Source organism: Amphiura filiformis, chromosome 10, assembly GCF_039555335.1.
Source record: "Amphiura filiformis chromosome 10, Afil_fr2py, whole genome shotgun sequence".
Classification (NCBI taxonomy): Eukaryota; Metazoa; Echinodermata; class Ophiuroidea; order Amphilepidida; family Amphiuridae; genus Amphiura; species Amphiura filiformis.
Window position 1 is genome coordinate 39,942,948 of NC_092637.1, and position 10,035 is coordinate 39,952,982.

Sequence of the window (10,035 nt, forward strand, 5' to 3'; positions counted from 1 at the left end):
AGATCATTTGGTATATTTTATGTTTGTTTGTCTGTTTGTTTGTTTGTTTGGTTGGTTTTTTTTATCTTCTCAAGATACCATTTACGGTGCAATTTGCAAATCACCCGTTGCGACATCCATCATCTTCTGTGAACACGCGCGAGGCCACTTACGACTTGCACCATTTACGATCTGCATCATTTACGATCTGCATCATTTTCTCGCAACGCATCGCAAACGGCTAGCTTCTGAAGATAGCATTGCGGGCCTAATAAAACAACAGAAAACATTTCACAAATTTAGAAAACGTTTGTTAGCAAAGTTTATGTTGATGTTTTTTGTTTGCTTGTTAGTTTTTTCAGCTATCTACTCAAGAAATATTTATTTGTAAAACACAAAGAAATTGAGAAAGGCTAAATATATTTTGTAAGGCCTATCTACTGATGATAGCATTTTTAAACCTAATGAAATAATACAAAAAAGAAGGAAATCATAAGACTTATCTACTCAAGATACCATTTACGGTGCAATTTGCAAATCACCCGTTGCGACATCCATCATCTTCTGTGAACACGCGCGAGGCCACTTACGACTTGCACCATTTACGATCTGCATCATTTACGATCTGCATCATTTTCTCGCAACGCATCGCAAACGGCTATCTTCTGAAGATAGCATTGCGGGCCTAATAAAACAACAGAAAACATTTCACAAATTTAGACAACGTTTGTTAGCAAAGTTTATTTTGATGTTTTTTGTTTGTTTGTTAGTTTTTTCAGCTATCTACTCAAGATAGTATTTATTTGTAAAATACAAAGAAATTGAGAAAGGCTAAATATATTTTGTAAGTCCTATCTACTGATGATAGCATTTTTAAACCTATTGAAATAATACAAAAAAGAAGGAAATCATAAGACTTAGCATGAGACGAGTCAGAAAGATCATTTGGTATATTTTTTGTATTTCATGTTTGTTTGTCTGTCTGGTTGTTTGTTTTTGTTTTTTGTATCTACTCAAGATACCATTTACGGTGCAATTTACAAATCACCCGTTTCGACATCCTCCATCTTCCGTGAACACATGCGAGCCCACTTACGGCATGCATCATTTACGATCTGCATCATTTTTTCGCAACGCGCCCGCAAACGGCTATCTTCTGAAGATAGCATTGCGGGCCTAATAAAACAACAGAAAATATTTCACAAATTTAGAAAACGTCTGTTAGCAAAGTTTGTTTTGATGTTTTTTGTTTGTACGTTTGTTTGTTTATTTGTTTGTTTGTTAGTTTTTCCGCTATCTACTCAAGATAGTATTTATTTGTAAAATACAAAGAAATTGAGAAAGGTTGAATATATTTTGTTAGGCCTATCTACTGATGATAGCATTTTTTAAACCTAATGAAATAATACAAAAAAGACGGAAATCATAAGACTTAGCATGAGACGAGTCAGAAAGATCATTTGGTATATTTTATGTTTGTTTGCCTCTTTGTTTGTTTGTTTGGGTTTTTTTTATCTACTCAAGATACCATTTACAGTGCAATTTGCAAATCACCCGTTGCGACACCCATCATCTTCTGTGAACACGCGCGAGGCCACTTACGACTTGCACCATTTACGATCTGCATCATTTTCTCGCAACGCATCGCAAACGGCTTTCTTCTGAAGATAGCATTGCGGGCCTAATAAAACAACAAAAAATATTTCACGAATTTAGAAAACGTTTGTTAGCAAAGTTTATTTTGATGTTTTTTGTTTGCTTGTTAGTTTTTTTCAGCTATCTACTCAAGATAGTATTTATTTGTAAAATACAAAGAAATTGAGAAAGGTTAAACATATTTTGTTAGGCCTATCTACTGATGATAGCATTTTAAAACCGAATGAAATAATACAGAAAAGAAGGAAATCATAAGACTTAGCATGAGACGAGTCAAAAAGGTCATTTGGTATATTTTTGTATATTTCATGTTTGTCTTATTATAGCCCACATTATTATAGCCCACATTAATGTATTGATTTATGAAACTCATACAAACATGAATTATAGTATAAATATATCTGTATGACATTTAAAGTGTCTTTTGTAACCAATGATTTTAAAAACCTAATGAAATAATACAAAAAAAGAAGTTAATCATAAGACTTAGCATGAGACGAGTCAGAAAGATCATTTGGTATATTTTTTTTATATTTCATGTTTGTTTGTCTGTCTGTCTGTATGTTTGTTTGTTTGTTTGGTTTTTTTATCTATACTCAAGATACATACTATTTACGGTGCAATTTGCAAATCACCCGTTGCGACATCCATCATCTTCTGTGCATCATTTACGATCTGCATCATTTTCTCGCAACGCGCTCGCAAACGGCTATCTTCTGAAGATAGCATTGCGGGCCTAATAAAACAACAGAAAATATTTCACAAATATAGAAAACGTCTGTTAGCAAAGTTTGTTTTGATGTTTTTTGGTTTTTGGTTTATTTGTTTGCTTGTTAGTTTTTCCGCTATCTACTCAAGAAAGTATTTATTTGTAAAATGCAAAGAAATTGAGAAAGGTTGAATATATTTTGTGAGGCCTATCTACTGATGATAGCATTTATAAACCTAATGAAATAATAATTTGTAAAATACAAGGAAATTGAGAAAGGTTGAATATATTTTGTTATGATAGCATTTTTAAACCTAATGAAATAATACAAAAAAGAAAGAAATCGTAAGACTTAGCATGAGACGAGTCAGAAGATCATTTGGTATATTTTATTTATATTACATGTTTGTTTGTCTGTCTGTTTGGAGTTTTTTTATCTACTCAATATACCATTTACGGTGCAATTTGCAAATCACCCGTTGCGACATCCATCATCTTCTGTGAACACGCGCGAGCCCACTTACGACCTGCATCATTTACGATCTGCATCATTTTCTCGAAACGCGCTCGCAAACGGCTATCTTCTGAAGATAGCATTGCGGGCCTAATAAAACAACAGAAAATATTTCACAAATTTAGAAAACTTCTGTTAGCAAAGTTTGTTTTGATGTTTTTTGTTTGTTTGTTTATTTGTTTGCTTGTTCGTTTTTCAGCTATCTACTCAAGATAGTATTTATTTGTAAAATACAAAGAAATTGAGAAAGGTTGAATATATTTTGTTAGGCCTATCTACTGATGATAGCATTTGTAAACCTAATGAAATAATACAAAACAGAAGGAAATCATAAGACTTAGTATGAGACGAGTCAGAAAGATCATTTGGTATATTTCATGTTTGTTTGTCTGTCTGTTTGTTTTTTTGTCTACTCAAGATACTATTTACGGTGCAATTTGCAAATCACCCGTTGCGACATCCATCATCTTCTGTGAACACGCGCGAGCCCACTTACGACCTGCATCATTTACGATCTGCATCATTTTCTCCCAACGCGCTCGCAAACGGCTATCTTCTGAAGATTGCAGGCGTAATAAAACAACAGAAAATATTTCACGAATTTAGAAAACGTCTGTTAGCAAAGTTTGTTTTGGTGTTTTTTGTTTGTCTGTTGCTTTCGTTTGCTTGTTAGTTTTTCCGCTATCTACTCAAGAAAGTATTTATTTGTAAAATACAAAGAAATTGAGAAAGGTTGAATATATTTTGTTAGGCTTATCTACTGATGATAGCATTTTTAAAAGTTAGAACTTTTAAAAAGAAAGAAAGCACTTTCTTTCTTTCCTGCTTTCTTTCTTCTTTCATCCGCTCTCTTTCTTTAGTTTTTTTCCTCACTTTAGATTATTTATATGTACCTTTTACTTGTTAATTGAGTATCTTTTTACTTTTTTTAAACAAAATTCTTTATAATTGATAAGTTTTGTTTGTATATTTAATATCTTGGATGCACCATGAGATAGATGAGTGCCGCTGATGTAAAAGTGAATTCCAAATAAAAACATGAAACTTGGAACTACCCGAATAGTATACTTATACAGGGTGTCCCAGAATGATTTATACCGGGAAAGTTGTATTTTTTTAGGTATGACGGGCATTACTATTGGTAGTATTGTTTTAAATTCTAAAATTTACATATATTTAGCTGTCTTAAGAATTTTAGATTTTAGAAATTGGACGTTGCTAATAGAAGTTACAGGATATTGCGTAAAAATGGTGAATTCCAAGTTTTGAAAACCTGTAAAATTACTAACCGTTAAGCACAAAATTATTTGGAAAATGTTATGCAGTATATTAATTTTGTTGTGTCCTGTTGTTACTTCTACTAAATAGTCGATATCTATCGATTCTTTATGATGTTACGAAGCAATCCTTGTATGGAATAAAGGATTTGTTACGCTTGAGTGACCTTAAACTATTCTTTCATTGACGGCAGTTTTGAAAGACAATTATTGCAGTGTGTGATACCTCTTCAGCGATTTTGGTATATCGATGGGTGGGTTTTCAGTGGAGACCAATGCGCCCCAAAACCTGCGAACCCTGGTACATGGTGTAACTTGCGTATTGAAGGTCTGAAGTGAAGTATTGATGATAGGTATCTTTCCAGATGACCAATGTTCATTGCCTACAAGCCTATAGACGAATCTAAATTCACTCATTCCTACACCTGACTAGCAGCCTTTAGTTGGGTAGCCGTCGGCTACAATGCACTCAAAATGTGAAATGATTCGGCCTTGGCGGAAATTTTAAACTGCATTCCATCACCCGTTTTACACCTTACTACATAATAATCGAATTAGCTACACGCGGGATCTATGCATTGATGTACTTGCGAACAAAAGGACTATGTATGAATAGATGAGATGGGATTACCTGCGGAATTATCTCTATTATTATATATTATTCTATTAACCCTCCTCGTCCTTGCATCTTCTCTAGGTGTTAGGCGGCTTTTATTTGCACAATTGGACGCTCAAAACACCAGGTTGGTGCTAGCGGCTACCCAAAGATGTCCGACCAAATCCTGACCATGACTTGGCTCGTTGGATTCGTCTATAGACGAATCCAAATACACGCATTCCTACACCTGACTAGCAGCCTTTAGTTGGGTAGCCGTCGGCTACAATGTACTCAAAATGTGAAATGATTCGGCCTTGGCGGAAATTTTAAACTGCATTCCATCACCCGTTTTACACCTTCCGCGAAAACACAGGCAGACAAAAGAATAACACAATACAGTTCCCTTCGACAAAACACACAGCATAGTCTATTCGCTGTTGAAGTGACATAATAATCGGATTAACTACACGCGGTATCTAGGCATTGATGTACTTGCGAACAAAAGGACTATATGTATGAATAGATGCGACGGGATTACCTGCGGAATTATCTCCATTATATATATTATTAGCTATTATTCTATTAACCCTCCTCGTCCTTGCATCTTCTCTAGGTGTTAGGCGGCTTTTATTTGCACAATTGACGCTCAAAGCACCAGGTTGGTGCTAGCGGCTACCCAAAGATGTCCGACCAAATCCTGACCATGACTTGGCTACTTGGATTTGTCTATACAGTAGTGAGTCATTAAAATAAAAATTCTGACTGACCGACCTACCCCAAAAGGGCAAGCAAACAATTTCTTTGCCTAATACGACCACAAATGTGATCTGCTACAACGAAATGAGTATAGAGTCATATTAGTTGGAGACATCTTGGGTGGTGGAACCAGGAATTGTTTTCGGGGGCACAGTGAATTTCTGTGGTTCTGTGGGGGAAATGCAAAAAGCAGAAATTTACAAAATTTGGGGCAAACGTCTCAAAACTGGGGGGGGGGGCAAGAAATTTTTTTTTTTTGGGGCGAACCCCCCGGTAGCGCTTCCACCGCTGGCTGACCAAGTTGATGCTCTTTGTTTCCCGCCCATCTGTTCAAGCCAGAAGTAACCAGTATGTCCTTTGCGAATGGAGGCACACGAAGTAAAGAAAGACCACCAACACATAGTGCATTTCGAAAATACCAACCTGCAACATTAGGCTGGCAGTTTGTGGTAGCAGGTCACAATGAATAGACACAATATTCCTCAAGTGAATGCAAAATTTGTCGTCCGTATTCCATAGTGGCGTATAGTGGGCGCCATGAATAAACAACTTTTCGAGAAAATCGGGTTTGAAGAAATGCCAATTTAAAATCGAGTTGTGTAAATCAGACATTCATTATATTTTGTAAATGATGTCAAATTTCTGTAGTAAACTAAATAGATTTTATTGTTATATATTTTTCAAAAGAAATAAATACATACTATTGCCGGCAAACTGACAATAAAACTATACGTCACTATGGAAAAGCGAACAAAACGCAATACCCTAACCTTACGTTAACCGTCGCCACCTCGGTCGCCGTGTAATCCCTATGGCGTTACATTTTAAATCGTTAGTATTCCATAGTGGCGTATAGGTCCGATCTGCGTCGCCACTATGACATACAATGTTTTTCATTTTTGCCGATATTTCATAATTATAAAATGTGTATAAAAAGTGGCGTATGGTCGATACGCCACTATGGAATACAAAAATGTCACTTTGTAACTATATCATACATTTAATTAATTAATTACTAATTAATTAGCTAATTATGACTGATGAGACTTAGAAAAATGAAAGAGAACATCATTAAAAACATATGTGCCAATTTTCAAAAAATGACCAAAAATCACTATACGCCACTATGGAATACAGCCGACCAATTATGATTGCACAAATTTATTATTCATATTTTTAATACATTTTACACAGAATTTGATTCTGGAATATTATATTCGCATTAAAATTAAATAATCTGATAATTAAACATTCCTACAAAAGCAGCTGTGTGATGCGATCAAGAAATTCAACTATTTTTCAAATAAATGTCAATTTCCCGTAAAACAGGGTTTTATTTTGTTGCCTTATATCAATCTGTTACATTTATTAAATTGAAAAATTCAATTGAAATTGGTATCTCAGTTCCCGAGTTATGCCAGATTAGTGGCATAGTCAAGATTTTTTATGGGGGGGGGGGGCAACTTTTAAGGGGAGGGACAAGATTTGATGAAAATGGTTGAAAATCTGAAATACAGGGTGAGTCAAAAAAGTGCAATAGAGAAGAGAATCCATTTTTATTTAAGAACCGAGTTGAACCTTTTATGTTTTAAAACATTTTATACATAACATATCCATTAGAGATCATGTGTGAAAAAATCAAAGAATTAGCATTTACCGTTTTGTTTTTATGACACATTTTATAGCGATACCCTATTTTAATGTTTGCCCAAGAGACATCTAAAATTTGAATATCGGCCCACTCTGTGTAAGGTAGATTTGGAACAATTAACTACATTTGTACCATTTTCTTAACCTCATTGGCATTGAAATAGAATGGAGCATCCAAAGTGTTATTGTCCTTGGTCTTGTTTAAGGAGAAGAAACATTATTTGTTGTTATTTTCATTTTCCCTTTACTTTAAAGATGTTTATTCTCTATCAAACACATATAAATTTGTAGGCAGGTTTTTCAAATATCGAAATGAAATGCGCGCAAATTGAACTGGAGTGGATTACAAAATATACAGTAAGTGGGACATATTGAGGTTAAAAACAACTGGGGTTGGGAGTCGAGTGAGGTATGAAGGACTTTAAGTAATGTTAGAAAGTTTGTTTGAACAGAAAAAAGAAATTAAAGTACGGTAACGCAAAAATCAATCTTATTTAAGTTAAAGTCAGTTTTAGAGCTGGTGCATTTATCGTGCATTGTGTGCTCTCATTCAAAATACATGGTACCTCGTGGACAAATAATGAAACTGGGTATCGCAGCAAAAGGACTCATAAAAATTAAATGGTAGTAGCGAGTCACTTTACTTTTTCACAGAAGGTGACTATCTAGCATGCGCGTATTTTGGGGGTGCCAGCCCCCCGGGGCAAAAGCAGGGGGCAGCCAAAATGAAGGGGCGGCGGAAGAAGAAGGGGCGGCAAAAACAGGGGCGGCAAAAAGAATTAGTAAATAAAAAAGGGCGGAAAATTTGATAAAGCATAAAATTTTTTGAAAAAATGGTACTATACATCAAAATGTGCTGCTTGGAAACCCCCCTTTTTTTTTTTTTTTTTTTTTTGCTCTTCACTTTTTCAAACGACCGAGAAAAAATTGGGTCAACCTTTTTCGGCTGTTGAGGAAGGGCGGCAAAATTGAATTTTCTTCAGCCCCCTGGGGTTGGGGCGGCCACGGTACGCCACTGTCGAGTGTGGCATTTATAAAAACGTTCAATAATAGGAAAGTTCAACTTGGTTCTTACATAAATAACTATTCTTTGCTCTATTGCACTTTTTTTGACTCACCTTGTATTTCCTTTTGTTTCCTAGTTCCTACTGTTTTGGAAACTCTAACTGCTCATATCTTTTGAACTGGTTATCCAAATTCAATGGGATTTTTTGCAAAATGTAGCTTTGCAAATGCTGTTTACAATCCTATAAAAAAAACTGAAAATTGAATATGTCCAACATCAGACTGATTTTGCTTGATCACACCACATACAAATGTATGTACTCTGTAAAACTTTAGTGTTTTTCACTCATGCCGAATTATATGGAAATATTAATACAAATACTTGTAAATTACATTTTTACAGCATTAATATTTGCTCACCATTTGGAAATCCATGATTGTACATGAACTTTAGGCAGTTGATAAAGTGTACACTTGGCTCACACTATATGATAATGAGATTAGATAAACAAGGGACCAGGAACTTCATAGCTCTGTCTGCCATAGATTCAGAAGCTGATATTTGATCTTTGGGGACAATTTATCAGATAGTTGGGGGAATCTACCCAGGCAGCCACAGTGTCACCATACAATTCAACTTATACTTCCACAGTGCTGCATGTTGCTAGTGCATTTTGCTCGATACACACAAAGTTTTAAGCCAATCTTGGATTAATAATGTTCTGTTTGCAAATTATGATAAAACTAGAATTTCGCGGTTCTCGACATATGTGGTTCTCGACGCCCATCATTTTACCTGGTGCACTTTCATTTGACCCCAAAATGACCTTCACATTATTTGTCTCACTAAGATGGCCATTCCCACCAAATTTCATGAACCTGCAGCAGTCTATGGCGATTTGACTCCAGATGACCCCGAATGACCAAAATTACCTTGACATTTTTGACTGGTTTCAGTGGTTGTCCCCACAAAATTTCATGAACCTGCGACAATCTATGGCAATTTGACCTTGGATGACCTCAAAATGACCTTGACATTTTTTCTTCCTACAGTAGTCGTTCCCACCAAATTTCATGAACCTGCAACAATATATGGCGATTTGACCCCGGATGACCCCAAATGGCCTTGCGATTACGTAAATTTTGTGCTGAAAAGCAAATCAGGTCAAGAACCTCTGGCTGAGCCACTCTCCGCCAAGTTTCATCACTGTAACTCGTATAGATCTCCAAATAATCTGTGCACAAGGTTATTTTGCTTGATATGCATAAATTATGCAAATTAGGTACTTAATTACCATACTTTGCGACAAAAACCTGCTAAAATTTGGAGACCACCAATTGCCACCCCTCCACCAAATTGCATCACTATACGCCTTACCAGTTCTGAGAAATTTCACTCCCAAGCTCGGATGAACGGACACACAGACAGACGGACGGACAACCAGGAAACATATAATTCACTCGGTCGGACATCCGGGAATATTGTCCCCTTTGCACAAGCGCCCACATAGCAACCATGCAGCTCGAGAAAGGGGAACTGCAAATGCGCACGCTGGTTTTACAAGGCTATTTCCCCTTTGTGTCGTCAGCCCGACCAAGAGAATACCTCCGGCGGAGGCATAACCAGAACTATTAAAGATAGAAACATGTTTTATTATTTTCAATATGTGATATGATCAGGCAAAATCAGTCGGAAGTAAAAAATATTAATTTCAAACAAAGGAACTATTTCCTTTTGTTTCCTATTGTTGTTAACTCTTTAACTCTTTAACTGCTTATATCTTATGAACTGGTTGTCCATATTCAATGGGGTTTTCTGCAAAATGTAGCATTTGCAAATGCTGTTTACAATCCCATATAAGAAACTGAAAATTGAATATATGTCCGACTT